This window comes from Balaenoptera borealis (assembly GCF_965194805.1).
Source record: "Balaenoptera borealis genome assembly, chromosome: 5".
Lineage (NCBI taxonomy): Eukaryota > Metazoa > Chordata > Mammalia > Artiodactyla > Balaenopteridae > Balaenoptera > Balaenoptera borealis.
In genome coordinates, this window is record NC_138862.1 from 127,455,949 (window position 1) to 127,473,274 (window position 17,326).

At 48.6% G+C, this 17,326-nt stretch overlaps 1 protein-coding gene across 4 annotated transcripts in view; it reads right to left on the bottom strand.

Annotated features, from left to right (window-relative positions):
• MRAS (muscle RAS oncogene homolog) overlaps positions 1-8,783 on the bottom strand; it is a 60,544-nt gene extending 51,761 nt beyond the window's left edge. The window contains exons 1-2 of one of the 4 annotated variants that reach the window (XM_082393707.1): positions 8,273-8,781; positions 7,579-7,670 (exon numbers count right to left, since the gene is read on the bottom strand). The gene's annotated coding sequence lies outside the window, so the exon portion shown is untranslated. Of the gene's footprint in view, positions 1-7,578; positions 7,671-7,821; positions 7,963-8,272 lie in introns of those variants that run through there. The other 3 variants (XM_082393706.1, XM_082393709.1, XM_082393708.1) reach the window with 3 other exon arrangements.
• Positions 8,784-17,326: the final 8,543 nt, after the last annotated feature.

The following is a 17,326-nucleotide window of genomic DNA, read 5'->3' on the forward strand; positions in this document are numbered from 1 at the left end:
GGGCACCCGGGGCCTGACTTCCTTTGCGGGAAGAGAATGGGTGTGAAAAGCGTATGGGGAGTGCTAGGCCTTCTTGACTCTGTCGCCCGGGAATCTCAACCTGAGGAATGTGGGTGTGGAGGGCCCACTGAGAAGACGTATCTCATACAAGTTATTTTTTAATATATGCCCCCAAGGCTTTGGGACCGTGGCTCCACCCTTTTCCATCATCTCCAGTTACAATAAAGCAGGCATTGAAAGAAGAACATGACGGATGCTATTTTTGGGCTGCTGAGCCTCCTTGTGAGAGAATGGTACTCGCCAAGAAAGATGCATTTGCCTCTGCCTCTTCCTTGGGACCTCCATTCCCAGTGGAATTAAAATATAAAGGGGTGAATTTGGCGGTCATCTAAAAGGGGGAATTTTCAAGAAGGTGTGTTAAAGTTCTAAAGGCTAAAAAGAAGAAGAAGAAAAAAAAAGAAACTGGAACTGAGTTAAAATGAATTTTGCTCTTGAAGTGAATATATAATGCTTTGGGGAGGCAAGAACCTGTCCCCAGGCCCCCCCAAAAATGGTCAGCCCTAAGGGGAGAGTGGGCCTCCCCAACTCCAGCACATCTTCAGCAATCTCCACACAGCACCACATGCCTACAAATATTTTTACTTTTAATCTGGGTAGTTAGGATACTAGGGACAGCCTAACACATAGTATGCATAGCAGGTTCTTTTTAAACGAAAACTTTTCTTTAAAAAGTAGGCCGTCAGCATAACATGTATGTGTATTTTTGCATAAACAAATAGGAATTGACTTTAGAATATGCTTACTTGCCTTCATTGGTACAGTCTTTGACCGTTTCTATTGCAAGACAAACCCCAACAAAGCAGGTCCTTCTGAGGTCTTTGGGGTCCCAGCCTTTGCTGGCTTTTGCAGCATCTCCATCGAGTCAGGGGAAAGGACGCAGGCAGTGTTATCCTTTGTTGGCAACTCAGGAACGGAAAACATTTCAACTCATTCTCACCATTTAGTAAAGAAAACTCGGGGACCACCTCAGGTCTCCGTGTTCTATTATGAAACTCGTTCAAATCTCTGTCCCCAGTTTGAACTCCTTGACTCCTTGAAAATGGAATCTGCCTGGGTATGCAAGCCTTTTCCAGAAGGTTTTTCATCTTTTCTGCACAGCTTTAAAAGTGGTGCTTTGCTAACTGTCCTAAGTCAAGCCCAAGCTACCTGCAAATGGGCCATGTCAGGCTCCAGCTCGGGAGTGGAGTCAGGCGGGGGCGGGGCGGGAAGCAGGAGGCTGCAAACAGTTAGGGGAAAAGCCTTCTTCTGTCTCCTGTCGTCAAGGAGAGCTTCCCCCTCTGCAGCTGGAGAGCTTGGCAGAGGGGAGGACCTGGGACCACACACCTGGGACACCATCTTTCTGTGAGAGCCGAGAAAAGGGAGAGCTGGCAAGGCCATGTTAGGGGTTACAAAGGTACTACACTGCACTCTGATCTTCCTTCCTGTAAAGCAGTCCTGCACTTTAGACCAGAAATGTATTTTGCTCAAGATTGTTGACGATGAGCAGCTTAACAAATCGGTGTCATCTAATGATAAAAAGAAAATCATGGGTTTTTTTCCTCTCTTTTCCAAATATATACACTTACCATTTAAATTACAGTTCGCTTTGGGCAGCTCTGACTAAATGATGCTCCACAGCCTGGCCTGAAGCCACAGTGGTCAAGGCAAGTATGTATTCGGGTAGAGGAACTTTTTGAAAAAGGTTAGATCCCAAGATGCACACTCATTCCTCCCCAGGGTGAGTTCAGGCAGCAAAAGGATCTATCCACAACCTTGATGGAGACCCAGGTGGCATTTTCAGTGAATTCGCTGGGGACGTGGAGGTAAAAGAGCCGAGACATGCAAACTCGGGAGCAAGGCTCCAAAAGCCGGCCGGAGGCTGAGGGCAGGCCCAGCCAGCCAGGCCTCCTGACCAGGGATGCGCTGAAGCCCTGCCAAAGGGATCAGGTGCAGACAAAACGGTCGCATCTGCTCATTTGGGGTAATGGGTACATGGTGTTTGTTATATATTATCCTTCATCTTTTTATATTTTTGAAAATTAAAAAATATACCAAGTGCACAAACGATGGAGGGGTTCCTGGTTGACAGTGAGATTAATGAGAGTCGGGGAAAACCACTTCCATCTAGGTTCCCTCTGCCTTTCTTGCCAACCAGCCACGCCTGCACCTCAGTGCCTTCTGCTGCTTCACGGTGTCGCTGTGCGTGAACTGTCCTCTCTCCTCACGAGGCCTTCGCTCCACTGCAGCACTGATTATGTATGGCCAGAACCCTGTGGGCCATGTCCCATGAGCACCAGGAGAGAAGGGGCGTGTCGTCAAATGACCAAAGTCATCAGTCCTGGGAGCAGCACCGAGTAACAGACGGAGCATGTGCTCCAGGACCAGACAGACCTTGGCGAGACTCCTTCCAGGCTCTGCTCCTCTCAGGCCACGGCCATGGGGATGCCTACTTAACCACCCTGAGCCCCCGTTTCCACATCTGTAAAAGGCTAACAGCAAAACTGTTGCGAGGCTTCGAGATGGCCAATGCGGAGCATCTACCCCAGCCCAGCCCACAAGTCTTCACTGAAGGAAGGGAAGGAAGAGACGGGAAGGAGAGAGGGGAGACAGGGTAGACCTCCAGAGAGGCCGTCTTTAAGCCATGCCATCTGAGGAGCAGTTGGAGAAAGCAGGCTGCTTGTGCTGGAGAAAAGCACGATTGTCAAGGTTCACGTGGCACAGATCCAGCGGGACAGGTTAAAGGGAGAAAGAAAAGAACTTTGCCAGGATAAGTGAATCCCCAAATGGGGTAAACTGATTTAAGGGGTGTCAAGCTCCCTGCCTCTGAAAGCGTCCAGCTAAGACCCGCCCCTCACAGGCTGCACCGGAGGGACCCCCTGTTGAAAGTTTCCCAGCCTCTACTCAAGGGGTCACTTTCCCATTTGGGCTGTATTTGTCAACTACTGAACTATTACTGGTTTAATCTTTACCTTAAAATCATACTTTTTAACTTAAAATTCTTACTTAGCCTTAATCTGAGCAAAATAGCCAGTAAAAAAAAGTGCGTTTGATGGCATACCTGTATTTTTATAGTACACATCAGTAAGTGTGTATATATATACATATATATATAACTATTAAAATGTGTCCCACCTAAAACCATCTACCTCATCACTATGAGAAATGTGCTCTCCTGGGTCTGAATTGAGACTAAATATGCTCCAGGGGCCCCTTCTGGGTCTATGATTCTGTTTTCTGAAGGCTGCTTGAATACTGATAATGCTCTTAATTCTTACGGCCCTTTCTGGTCTCCCAAGCATGTTCTCATCTGTGTGTTTCATCTAATCCCCGTTGACAACCCTGAGGGCGGGGCAGAGAAGTCACAGACGGAGCCTGGGCCCCTGCAGCACAGGACGCTCCCAAGGCCCTATCAGCGGTCACAGAGGACCTGAATCAGAGCGCAGAACTCTCCGTACCCCCTCCCTCCTTCTACTGCCACACACTGCACAGCCAAATCCCTTCCTGGTACTGTCCAAAATCTCATTAGCAACACAACCCAGATCCAAATCACGATGTTTTATCCATTTAGGTGGCCAGATGCCAGGCTCTGTAGATGAAAATATGCCTCTCTGAGACCCAGAATGTCATTTCACAACCAATGATGACCCATACTGTCATCTGGCCATCTGGCCATCAACAGGTTCCACCGAGTAAAGCTATCAAAAATACTAAAGGAGGGCTTCCCTGGTGGCGCAGTGGTTGAGAATCTGCCTGCCAATGCAGGGGACGCGGGTTCGCGCCCTGGTCTGGGAAGATCCCACATGCCGCGGAGCAACTAGGCCCGTGCGCCACAACTACTGAGCCTGCGCGTCTGGAGCCTGTGCCCCGCAACGGGAGGGGCCGCGATGGTGAAAGGCCCGCGCACCGCGATGAAGAGTGGCCCTCGCTTGCCACAACTAGAGAAAGCCCTCGCACAGAAACAAAGACCCAACACAGCCATAAATGAATGAATAAATAAATAAATAAATAAATAAATAAAAATTAAAAAAAAAAAAAATACTAAAGGAGGGCTTCCCTGGTGGCGCAGTGGTTAAGAATCCACCTGCCAATGCAGGGGACACGGGTTCAAGCCCTGGTCTGGGAAGATCCCACATGCTGCGGAGCAACTAGGTCCGTGTGCCACAACTACTGAGCCTGTGCTCTAGAGTCCATGAGCCACAAGTACTGAAGCCCACATGCCTAGAGCCTGTGCTCCGCAACAAGAGAAGCCACCACAATGAGAAGCCCGCGCGCCACAACGAAGAGTGGCCCCCGCTCGCCACAACTAGAGAAAGCCCGCGCACAGCAACGAAGACCCAACGCAGCCAAAAATAAATAAATAAAATTAATTAATTAATTTAAAAAATACTAAAGGACAATGATAGGGACATTAAAAAGCTAAATCCACACTGCTACTTCATGACCCCTGCAAGGGGGATGGCGGCGGAAGGCTGCCATGGATCGTGCCAATGGGCTACAGGCCCTTGGCTCAGTGGTGGGGCTCAGTGGAAGGCCGGGGGAGTCTCAGAATAGGCGGGACCAGCCTCATTATGTGCAGCAGGAACGCCACCTAGAAGACTGGAGACGGGCACCAAGGGATGCATGGCAGACACCAAGGAGTGCAGTATGGCTGTCACCTCGGCCTCGACAACGTCCTCTGCTGTCTGAAGCAGGAGGTGGCAGCACTGTCCTCTCAGTCAGAGTTCCACAAGACAGACCCACTAGCTGATTGCATGGATTTCCACCCACAAGCTGAGAACTGACACCCGTCCCGCTCTACTTCCACTCTTGACACCGGCTCTACCACGACAGCCTGCCGGCCTGGCTGGGAGGGCAGAGGCCCAGGGTAGGTCCTCAGTGAACCGTAGTGAAGCAGGGGATCTACCCTGGGATCCAGGGCTCATTTTCAGAGATCCACAAATCTCCCAAACTGAATGCCCAACTTCATACATACAAGGAACTTTTCTTTGGGCTTCTCACTGGCATGTTAAAGAGGCAGTGGCCCAAGAAGGTAAAAATCATTGCTCTGAACACTCAGCCCTCTTGGTTGCCTGTCCCATGCAAGAACTTGCTGGAAGTGGCACTAATATCCCATCCCTGTGTCCAGAGACTTCACAAAAGCTGAGAACATCTTTGGGAGATTTAAGCTCTCCTTAATCCACTCTTACTTGGGTTCCGTTATTTGCAGCCAAAAGCACCCGCACTGATCCAGAACCACAGGGCCCAGTGGCATCACCCAAGACTGTGAGGGGTGGCAAGGCCTCAGAGTCCACCAACAAAATTCCTCTCAAAGCTCGACCTCTCTGCTCAGCCTCTAGACCATGCATAGCTGCCAGATGCCCAGGGCACAGGGAGCTCACCCAGTTCCTTCCTTTCTCCCATCCCCAGACAAAGGTAACTTTACCTTCTAGCCAGCCAGATACCTGCCCCGGGCCAGGCAAGTTACAGAGCCTCTGGAACTCAATGCACACTCTTTGGACACTTGAGACCATCCCAGCTTTGCACAAGAACGTGTTCCCAATTAGTTCACATGTGTATGGTTTGTGCAGACTACATGATGTTCCTGAGCAGGTATGTTTTCAATCGCTTGCAGGGGGGCACACTCCATATGGGGGCACTTCATGGGTAGACAATGATGACACCAGATGTGAAATATAAAATGGAGGTCACATTTCCCCAAGAAGTCACATGATGCAGCAGGCTGGTCAACATGTGAATCAGGCTGATGTTAGGACCAGGCACCCCAGGAGCTAGTTCAGTCCATCAGAGCCCAGAAGTCCTCCCTGGTTCCAGGTGATCACTCAAGCTCAGGAACCAACCCCAGGGATAATGGACTTGCCTCTCTATAAGCAGCTCAGATCAACTGAAAGTGTGAAATACCTGTGGTTAGAGCTAATAAAAGTTATACCTGTCACAAAGATGTCTTAGGTAGGTGAACACATAAGTAGTGGCAAATACAAACAGAGCTGGCAGCCCTGGAAGACTGTCACTGCCCCACCAGGGTTCAGCAGAGGGCCACACTGCCCCCCATAAGGAAATGTTGAGGCGGGGGGTAGTTTCTATTAGAGCACCCGGCTTACGCAGCCTCCACCCGCACCCCCAAAGAGGCTGGCAGACTCTGCGCCTCGAAAACCCCAGAGCATTAAAGCTCCAACCTTCCTGACCTAGCAGAGAAAGGACAAACTACACCTTAAACCACAGACAGAAAAGCTAATTGGCTGCTGGGAGTGAGAACAGACTGGGGGTCAAAACCACGCATGTTTTCATGGAACATTTTCAGCCCCAGTCAGCAGGGACATGCGATTTACAGGAAATTAGGAGACTTACAAAAATGTTAGCCAGCTCAAGTTTCTTTCCTGGGAAGAAAAGTAGGAGAAACTCTAAGAACTGTCTCGGTGAAAGTGCTCTGTTCACTGCAAAGCCCCTGACACGTGTCAGTTATTACTACCAGCAGCTCACCACCCCACACTTCACCCAACCAGTGAAAGGCAATAGAGCCAAAGCCTAACACAAGCTGCACCTGGAGCCTTCAGGCCAGGTCAGCCAGACCCTCACAAGAGGGGCCTGAGGAGCTGCAGCTACATCATGGACCCTAGATATGATCTTGCGCAAGTTACTCTTCCTAGCCCCTGTTCCCCATCTGCATATGGGGGTAATAATAAAACCCTTCTGGAGGAGTCTTGTCAAATGATGAGCAAGCATATCCACATCAAGTGCCTGGTCTGTGTCAGCCCTGCTGGCAGCTATTATTACAGTGGAGCTTCAGGGCTTTTAAGTCAGATTTCCTTATCATTCCTGCTGCCGGGGAGGTCACTGTTCTGAGGCCACAATTTTGACCCTTGTCAGTCACCCTCTCTGCTCAGGTCCAGGACAGAGTGTGAGTCCTGGAGGGGCAAGAACCATTCAAGCCCAAGGAGGTTTGCTCGGAGTAGGCGCTGGTGGGAGGAGGAGGGGCAATCCCAGAGCTCGGGGATCAGGGCCGGGATGAAGTGGCCCTTCTCCACCTCTCCAGCCTCGGCTCTGGCCCTGGCCAGGACAGACCTCAGTTCCAGCCACAAAGTCTAATTGGTGTCCAGTGCCCACGCTCCTGCCGGGCATCACCTCCCCGAGGAGGCCTTCCCTGCCCTTCCACGCTGTCTGCTCCCACAGCCCCCGTGCTTCCCTGATCCCAGTACCGACCACGCTGGGCTGTCGCTCGGTTTGCACCCCTACCTTCCTCGCGGCGCGGTAACTGGCACGGTGCCCTACACTCGGTGGGCGCCCCTGCAGGTCCCGTCAATGAATGAGCCGGGCCCTGGTTGTGACCAGAGCCCCAAGCCCCCGGCGCAGCAAAGGTTTATGAAGCAGCCTGCTTTTTATCTTTCAGATGAATCTGACAACTCCCTCGGCCGATTCCTGGCGTTAACGCCATTTTAAAAGGGGAAAGATCCCCCCCCCCCCTCCGCCTCCACCCACCCGAGTCCCGCGCCCACCTCCCCGCGCGTTCTCGCCAGGGCAGACAAGGAACCCAAGGGCGGTTACCATGAAAGGGGCTTTCTGCGCGGTGGGCAGGCCCTTCTCACTGGGGTCTCGATCGTCTCCGACTTCTCGATCGCACACCGTCACGCTGGAGTCTGCCGTGGGGGCAAAAGGCCACTCTCCGTCAGCCCCAGAGCGCAGTCCGCCTGTGGCGAGCGCGCCCGGGCCCGGGGCGGCCACACCTCCCTCCCGGAACAAAGCGCCCGGCCGGGTGCCCTCCCTTCCCAGCCTGCCCCGACCGCTCACCGCGCGCTCCAGCCCGGTTCGGCTCCGGCCTCAGGCCGCCTCCTCCATGCCCGCGCCGGCGAGAAGGCAGCGCCGCGCCCGCCGGGCCCCGCGGCAGCCGGACTGACGGCTCCCGGCCCGCGGCCTGACGGCCGCTCTGGCCTGTCCCCGCCCCGGCGCCTCCTTAAAGCGACCGCGCAGCCCGCGCGCGCCCTGGTCGCCCGGCGCGCCGCGCATTCCTTATAATGCAACAGCGGCTGCTAAAAATAGAGCGCCGCCGCCGTGGGCGCAGGGGTGGCCGGGCCTGGCGCCGCGACCCTGCCACCCCGCGGGCCCCAGATTCCCAGGACGCGCGGCCTGACGTTCAGGCCACCCGCGCCGAGCGCCCCGGACCCGGCAGGGTGAGCGGACCCGGCCACGGAACCCCGCCGCCGCCGCCGCCGCCGCCTCCCCCGGGGCCCCGCGCACTTACCCAGGTCCGACCCTCGGCGCGGCGGAGCTGGCTTTAAAGTGGACGCCGAATGGGAATTCGCCCGAGCCTCTTTAAGAGCCTCTGCGCTCCAGCCTTTAAATCTCCGCTCCCGCCCGGCCAACTTCTGAGCCTGCAGACGCCTCCCCCGTCCTAGGCGATCCCAGGCCGCCACCTTAACCGCGTTCCCTTCGAATCCCAGGCCGTGTTTCTTCCTAGATCCAGTCTCCAGCGTTGCTTCCCCCAGACCCTCTCGGTGCCCGGTTCCTGGGCCTAAAGTTCGTTCAGATGGAGGCGACGGACGGGGACGGGCGACACTCGCGATCCATTTCATTGTTTCAGTTCCTCTAACTCCTCTCCATCGGCGTCATTTTTTCCTTATTTTAAAAATTGAGATATAATTCACATACCATATAATTCCAGCTTTTAAAGTGGACAATTCAGTGGTTTTTAGTATAGTCACAAAGTGGCAGCCCCACTATTACCTAATTCCAGATCATTTTCATAACACCCCCCCCCCCTTAAAACAAACAAACAAAAACCGCCGAACCCATTTGCAGTCACTCCCCATTCCCTGCTCCTCCCAGCCCCTGGAAACCACTAATCCACTTTCTGTCTCTATGGATTTGCCTACTCAGGACATTTCATGAAAGTGGAATCGTACATGTGGTCTTTTGTGACCCAGCTTCCTTCACTTCTCAGGATGTTTTCAAGGTTCATCCATGTTGCAGCATGTAGAAAGACATCACTCCTTGTCGTGACTGAATAGCATTCCATTGTGTGGGTACACCACATTTTGTTTATCTTTCATCAGCTGATGGACAGATTGTACTTTTGGGCTATTATGAATAAAGCTGCTATGAACATTAGTGTACAAGTCTTTGTATGAACATTTCATTTCTTTTGGGTATATATCAATACCTAGGAGTAGACTTGTGGGTCATGTGCGAGCTATACTTAACATTTTGAGGAACCCCCGAACTGTTTTCCAGAGCAGCTGTGCTATTTTATATTCCAACCAACAATGTGTGAGAGTTCCATGTCTCCACATCCTCACCAACACTTGTTATCATCTCTTTTTGATTACAGCCATCCTGGGGGGCGGGGGGTGGTATCTCACTGTAGTTTAGATTATCAGTGTCATTTTTGAGATGTTCTTTTTGTAGACGGACCTTGATGATGACTTGGAACCAGCTTCACACATCTGGGAAACTCATTCCCTTATCATTTTGAGAGCTTCGCCCACCACCCCAGGTCTCAGGAAACTTTGCTACCCTGAGTCATTCATGCCATGGTGGTTTCAATTGGCACCCCAGGCATCCAAGCAGACATTGTGCCCCCTGCACCCACTCCCACCTGCTGTTCTGAAGGCCCCGTGGACCCCTTGAGTCCCCATGGCTCGGGGGAAGGTTTGGGTGCCATCAAGAGTATCTCATCTTGGTAGGGGGTAAAAGAACTGGTTGACGAGGGGGCCTGAGGGACAGATGTTCATCTTGACTGGCTGGTCTTGGCCTGTGACCTGCCTCTTCCTCCCCCTTCCATTTACCACAGGGCTTGGGGGAGGCAGGCAGGGGTCTGTGTGTCCTGGTTGTCTCTGCACATGAGTCAAAGGTTTGTCTTTATACCTCTTTCATACACAAATCTTTAAGAACCTGTTTCCCTTAGAAATGGAACTTAACCAGCTAGTAATCACACACAAGTACCTGGGGTTCTCTAATGGTGAGATTAGACCCTGCAGGTTGTGGCTGGGGTCTTACAACAGGGTGTTCATCCCATTTGGGCTGCCTCTTCTGCTCTTTGAGCCCTGAAATAAAGCAGGGCTCAGCTGCTGGCAAATAGGAGCTTTAGAGAACAGGGTCACTGAGCAGAAAAGTGAGGCCTGGGATTGATGGTTCATTCATTCAGTAAATACTGCCAGAGCACCTACTATGTGCCGATGCTGTGCAGAGTCCTACCTCCAAGCAAACTCAGAGCACCAAAGGAGGGGTAAGTGGTGTGGAATCAAGAGGCACGGGGGTGGGCAGAGGGAGCCCAAGGAGGGGCATGTAACCCAGTATGGGGAGGGGCAAGTGCCCAGGGCAGGTTTTCTGTGAGAGGTGATGATGGAGCCAGGGTTTGATGGACAAAGACCAATCAGCTAGGCTAAGAAGGGAGGGAGAAAACCTTATAGGCTGAGGTATGACTGAGCTGAAATCTTTCCCCAAACTCCAGCAGATCCCCATGGCTGACCAGGTGTGCATGGGGCATGATAAAAGGCCAAGAACCCAGGCAGGGCTCAGGCCAAATTTCAGACCCTGAGGTCCAAGGCCAGACCCGAGGCCAGGAGACAGTTCCTGGAATAGGACAAAGATCGGAGCTGTGACCCAGCGTAGAACTTCCCCGCTCAGCGACCAGAGCAAACACGCCTGATGCACTGCAGGACGTCCCGTGCCAGCCTCTCTGCCCAAACCTTGCTGAGTGCCATGCCTCACAGAAGACCCATGCTGGTGTCTTGGGGTTCAGTAGGCAAACCTGGGGGGTCTGTGGACTTCAGGGCCAGGAGCCAGCCAGGTCACTGTGGCACAACCTTCCTCCAGAACTCTCTGCCCCAGTGCGGCCCCTGGGGGTTCAGGCAGCTCTGGGCTCCGGAGCACTCACAGCGTGCCAGACACGGGCACAGTGATGGGTCTGCATGCCTCCCAAGGACCCGGGCAGAAGGTCTCACTGGCCCTGCTTTAGACATAGGAGACCGCAAGCCCAAGCCAACCCAGCCAGTGGACTGAGAGTCAGGGCCTTCCCAACACAGAGCCTCCACCCTCTCCCCTGTGTCTGGTGGCCTCGGCGGGCAGGTCAGTTGGTCAGTTGTGTGTGTGTGTGTGTGTGTGTGTGGTGTTGGGAAAGCAGGGAGAAGGTGAAGAAAACACTAGCACTCATTCCAGTCCCAGTCTCCTCGGGCACGTGGCTGGAATTTATCTTTTGCTGACCCTGGAGCACCAGCGATGGGTTAGCCGAAGAGCCTCACGCCACCCACAGGCCTGTCCTTTCCCTCAGCTGACCTTTCTTCTGTGCCAACTACAAGACCTTTTGCCAGTGATCTGGTACCAAGAACTACATGGTCATCTCTCAGGGCTGTCATGGTCTTTACCAACGCAGGTTCAGCCGTTTCTCAGCTTCAGCTCTCCCTGCTACCCCTCTGCACCTGCCACAGCTGCCCCAGCCCCACTAGGAGCTGCGCCTCACAAGATTTTTTTCTCTGATGCTTATGGTTACTGATGCTTGTGGTCTATCCTTTGCATGGGCTCCCTCTTGCTCTCTGGGGCCAGAAGAGCAGCTTTTAGTCAATCGACTTCCCACTCATGGCCAAACTTCTCCCCAGAGTTGTCCATACTCAACTAACATTTGTTTCTGATCATTTATTTTTCTCCACTTCGTCCTTCCTCTGTTTAAACTAAAATCCAGCGGTTTTTAAACATTTGGGGGGACTTCCCTGGTGGCACAGTGGATAGGACTCCATGCTCCCAATGCAGGGGCCCGGGTTCGATCCCTGGTCAGAGAACTAGATCCCACATGCATGCCACAACTAAGGAGCCTGCATGCCGCAACTAAGGAAGCCACCTGCCACAACTAAGACCCGGCACAACCAAATAAAGAAAGAAATAAATAAATATTTTAAAAGATAAATAAATAAACATTTTGGCTGCAACCCATAGCAATAAAGAGGTTTGACATTGCAAACCAGAACACAGACATACACATGCAAGTGCAACAAAAATTTCATGAAACAATACTTATTGTTACTATGTGCCATGCACTCTGATCTATTCTATTATATTCTGTTTCATTAGAAAATGCTAGCAAGACCTACTAAATTGATTTCACGCCCTACTAATGGGTTGTGACCTACAGTTTGAAAAACATTGAACTGCGTTTTGACACCTATAGCCTCAGGGTAGTGACACGATAGAAATTTGTCAAGAAAGAAAAGTCTACTCTAAGATTTTGAAACACATGCTAGGGACAATAGTTTGAAAAGAGTTCTGAGTTTCATAAGCCCAGGGGATTTCCTCTTCTAAGTAGGACCCGGTAGGCTGCGGCTGGTCAATTCTCCTATTGCAACAAAATGAGATGAGGCTCTCCAGCTGTTCCCTCTCCCCTCCCCAAGGACATTTGCTAATTCAGGGCACTGGCTGATGATCAATCTTTGTCCAGAAAGAAGACTTCTAATGGAATAAAGAGAAACCAGTAAAGCTTTTACTGGTCACATGGTATTGGAACGAATCTAAATGCATCTAAAAAGCAGAGTGAAATCTTCCAAAGTCCCACAGTGCTTAGAAAATAAAGCCTTCCCAAGAAGAAAGAGCCTGCCTCAAAAACAAGGCCAGCTCCTGCCTCTTCCTGAGATTTGCCAGATTTTGAAGCTCCGTGGGGACAGTGTCCAGACAGCAGGACTGGGAACTTCTGAAGGGTAGAGCTGACTCTCCATAACCTTCCATGGCTTAGGAGACAAGAGATCTGCAAGGCTCTCAATCAAAATCCACATGTGAGGAATAGGGGTAAACCGGAGATATGTTGAGTCTTGTAAAAACTGAAACCCCGCCCCAACCCAGCTCAATCCTTCAATGGATTGAGATGATCACTCCTCAACCCACCTGCTTATCAGAGGAAAGAGGGAACACTCTGTGGGTCAAATGACATCATCTGGAGTCTCTCTACTTCTTATTTACAATGTGTGTGTATAGTAAAACATAACTAGTCCTGTGAAGAGGCATGAACATGTAATTGATAAGGAAGAGAAAAAATTGTAGACACCCAGATCGTTCAGATATTGGAGTCAGTAGACAGAACTTTGACTGTGGAGGAACTGGAACTCTCATACACTGCTGGTGGAGGTGTAAAATGGTATATCCATGCATCAGCCAGAGTGCATGCAGGATACAGAAACTACACAGTACTTTGGACAGGAAATTTTAATATAAAGAATTATTAAGTATTAGAGGGGACTACCTACTAAGGAGAAAAGAGAACTCTAAAGAATATAGTTATAGCAGATGTTGGGAGCAGCCTCTCAGGCTGAGACAGAGCACCCAAAGAAGGAACAAGTCTGTATGAGTCCCAACCCTCACCTTCTACCAGGGGGCTGAGAACCATACCTTGTTGGAGATTATGTAGCCATGACCCACTGGATGATGAAGAGGTTTGCTGAAGGTCTATGCAGGTGGTATTCATTGGAAAGCATGCCTCTTGGTGCTGAGGGAAGCCATCCACGGACGGGTGCCACACTGTGGAAATTGCTGGAAAGCTTCCCACAGGAGTGATGCATTGGAAGGTCAACCTCTGGGGTTTGACCCATGGGAAGCTGCCCATGGAGATGCACTTTGTATTTCTGGTTGCCACATGCTGCAGGAATCTGCCAAGTGAGCACATCAGAACCAGGAAGAGAATTCTCTTTCTCCTGCAGTGACTGCCAGTGCTCCCTACTGACAAACCTTAACACTGTGCCAGATGGCAAAGGAGAAATGTTTGCAGGGCCCAGCTCCATTAGCACAGGGCAGGTAATTAAGTATGGATTTGGATCTGAGAGGTAATAAGTTGATAACTGGCACAACTGGCTTTGAGAAACTGTTTAGCAGAATCTACTAAAACTAAACATATAGCTATCTTTGGACTCAACGTTTCTACTCCTAGGTATATATCTAAGAGAAATTAGCCCCTAAACAGGGGACAATCCAAATGTTTATTAACTGGAGGATGAATAAATAAATTGTAGTTTATTCACACAATGGAATACTCTACTGCAATAACTAAGAATGATACAAAAACAACAGGAGTGAAACTCACAGATACTATATTAAGTGAAAGAAGCCAGATGCAAAAGACATTTATGAAGTCCAGTAAAAGGTAAAACTAATTGATGGTGATTGAAGTCAGAATAGTGGTTTTCTCTTGGGGGAGAGGAAGATAACTGCTTGGGTGAGAAATAAGTGCCAGAAATGTTATGTATCTTGATGTGGGTGGTGGTTTTATGAATATATACCAACGTGAAAGTTCAATAAGCTGTGCATTAATGATTAGCACACTTTACACATTTCATCGTATGTGTATTACACAGTCATCCCTTGGTATCCACAGGGGATTGGTTCCAGGACCCAATGCAGACACCAAAATCCACGGATGCTCAAGCCCCATGGTCGGCCCTCCAGTATCTGCTGGTTCTGCATCCACAGATTCAACCAACCTCAGAGCATGTGTTCAGTTTGCGATTTGCAGTTGGTTGAATTGGTTGGATCTGTGGATATGGAATTCGTGGATACCGAGGGCTGCCTGCCTGTATATTTATTGAAAAAAATCCATGTAAAAGTGGACCAGTGCAATTCAAACCCGTGCCTTTCAAGGGTAAGCTGTACTTTAAAAATTCATAATACCTCCACTTAGATTAATATGTTGAATAAAGTGGAGAAAAATGTAGACAGAGTAGATGGAGAAAAATGGCACCAGATAAGTGGAATCTACCAAAAAACCAAAACTATAAAAACAAAGTGAACATTCTAGAACTTAAAAAGTATAATAACTGAAATCAAGAACTCATTGGATAGGTTTAATAGCAGATTGAACAATGTTGAGCACAAAATTAATGAACTTGAAGACGAGTCAAAAGAACATGTTGAAACTAAAGCACAGAGGGAGAAAAAAGATGGAGAGAAAAAGAGATAATAGCATCAAAAAGATATGTGGGGCATATTCAAATGTCTAAAGTTCATATCACCCGAGTCGCAGAAGGAGAGGAGAGAGAGAAAATGGAACAGAAGCAATACGGGTTTTCCCCACTATCTGAAAGTAGAACGTTCCTATGAAACCTTTCATAAGCTGAAATAGTATAAAATGAAATAGCAATTACCTTTGTGCTAATAGATGCACAAAATAAATTGAGATAAGGCACACATGCTCACAGACACCGTTCAAAGCTATGGTGCCTTGATGCTGAGATGCTGAATGTAGTTCCTGGGAAGGAGCTTGGCGATGCTACTTTTGCTGCCTCTGTAACAGCTCCCTGCAAAACAAATGCTGAACATTAATTTTGATTTTTGCCTTTTTCCTTAAAAGTGAAAAGCCTCTATGGATTTCTTTCTATTAGTGAAAACATGTACTAATGTAGGTCTTTTATAAAAGCAAGGTGACATAAAGTGAACTTTCAAAAAGTGGGAAATGACTGTATTCAGAGAGACAATGGCAGAGAATTTTCCAAAACTGGTGAAAGACATAAATCCATAGATTCAAGGAGTTGGATGAATTCCAAAAAGGATAAACACAAAGAAAACTACACGCAGGCTCATCATAGTTAGATTGCTGACAGCAGGGTAAAAAATAAAATTTTAAGTGTCAGAAATCCTTCTTCATTGAAAAAAACCCTTTGATGAAAAAACCCATTTCCTAGCAGCTGATAAGAAGCTGACCTTGAGTGAGAGCCATTCCCTGCCACATGAACAATGTGGCCAGCCCCCAACATCATTCTGCAGCTCAGAGCCTGGGACCAGCATCCTCAGCACCACTTCTGAATAATGCCCAGCCCCAGCTTGCAAAATGATTGGAAAATGATCATCATTTGTAACCATGTGTTTTCATGTCTTAGTATTTGAAATATTATAATACCAAGTCAGAAAAAGGGAAATTGCCTGGATTTTGAAACTGAAAATGCAAGGTTGGCTCATTTCAATTTAGCCCAGTTTTCTGAAATCCAATAGCATCACCCCGTCAACAAACAAGACAGAAGAATTTTAGATCTCTGATGGTTAGGATTTTAAAACATTATTTTTACATTAAAACAAATATGGATATGGTAGTATTCCAAGACACACACAAATCTTTGAGATAAATATTAGTGAAGTTTAGAGAACTCAGAGGCCATTTAGAATTAAGACCTTAGATGTCCACACAAATTTTAGGATGGCACATGGCAGAAAGAGAGCTAGCTAACTCTTTGGCCTCTTCTTATAAGGGTGCTAATCCCATTCATGAGGGCATCACCCTCATAACCTAATTACCTCCTAAAAGCCTCACCTTCAAATACCATCCCATTAGGATTAGGGTTTCAACATATGAATTCTGAGGGGACACAAACATTCAGCCCATAACACTATGCAACTATAATAATCAAGTCAGAGGAGTCCTGGCATAGGGATAGACAAATAGATCAGTGGAATAGACTAGAGAGTCCTGAAAGAAACTCACACTTAACAACCAATTGACATTTGACAAAGGTGCCAAAGCAATCCAATGGAGTAAAGGAAAGTTTTTCAACAAATGGTGCTCGCACAGTCAGAAATCCATATGGAATAAAAAAAGAACCTTGACCTCTATCTCATATCCTCCACAAAAATTAATTTGGAACAGTGGTACAACCATACTGTGGGATATGCAGCAATTAAAAAGGAACAAAATATTGATACATGCAACAACTGTAGGGAATTATGCTGAGTGACAAAAAGCCAGTCCCCAAAGGCTACATGTTGTATGATATGATTTAGATATCATTTAAAAAAATTTTTATCTTACATTAGGGTATAGTTGATTAACAATGTTGTGTTAGTTTCAGGTGTACAGCAAAGTGATTCCGGTATACATATATATGTATCCATTCTTTTTAAAATCCTTTTTCCATTTACGTTATTACAGAATATTGAGCAGAATTCCCTGTGCTATACTAGATATTTTTTAAATGACAAAATTTTAGAAATGGAGGGCATAATACTGGTTGCCAGAAGTTAGGGACTGGTGGGGAGAGATATGTAGAAGGGAGGTGGTTGTGGCTATAAAGGGCAGCACAGAGGATCCTTGTGTTCAGGATGTTGACTATGGTGGTGAATACATGAACCTAAATATGATAGCATTTTATAGAACCTAATACACACACACAAATGAGTACAACTAAAACTAGGGAAACCTGAGTAAGATGGGTGGATTGTATTGATGTCAATATCCTGGTTGCAATATTATACTATAGTTTTACAAAATGTTACCATTGGGGGAAACTCAGAAGAGTGTACAAAGATTTTCTCAAGGTTATTTTTACAACTGTGTGAG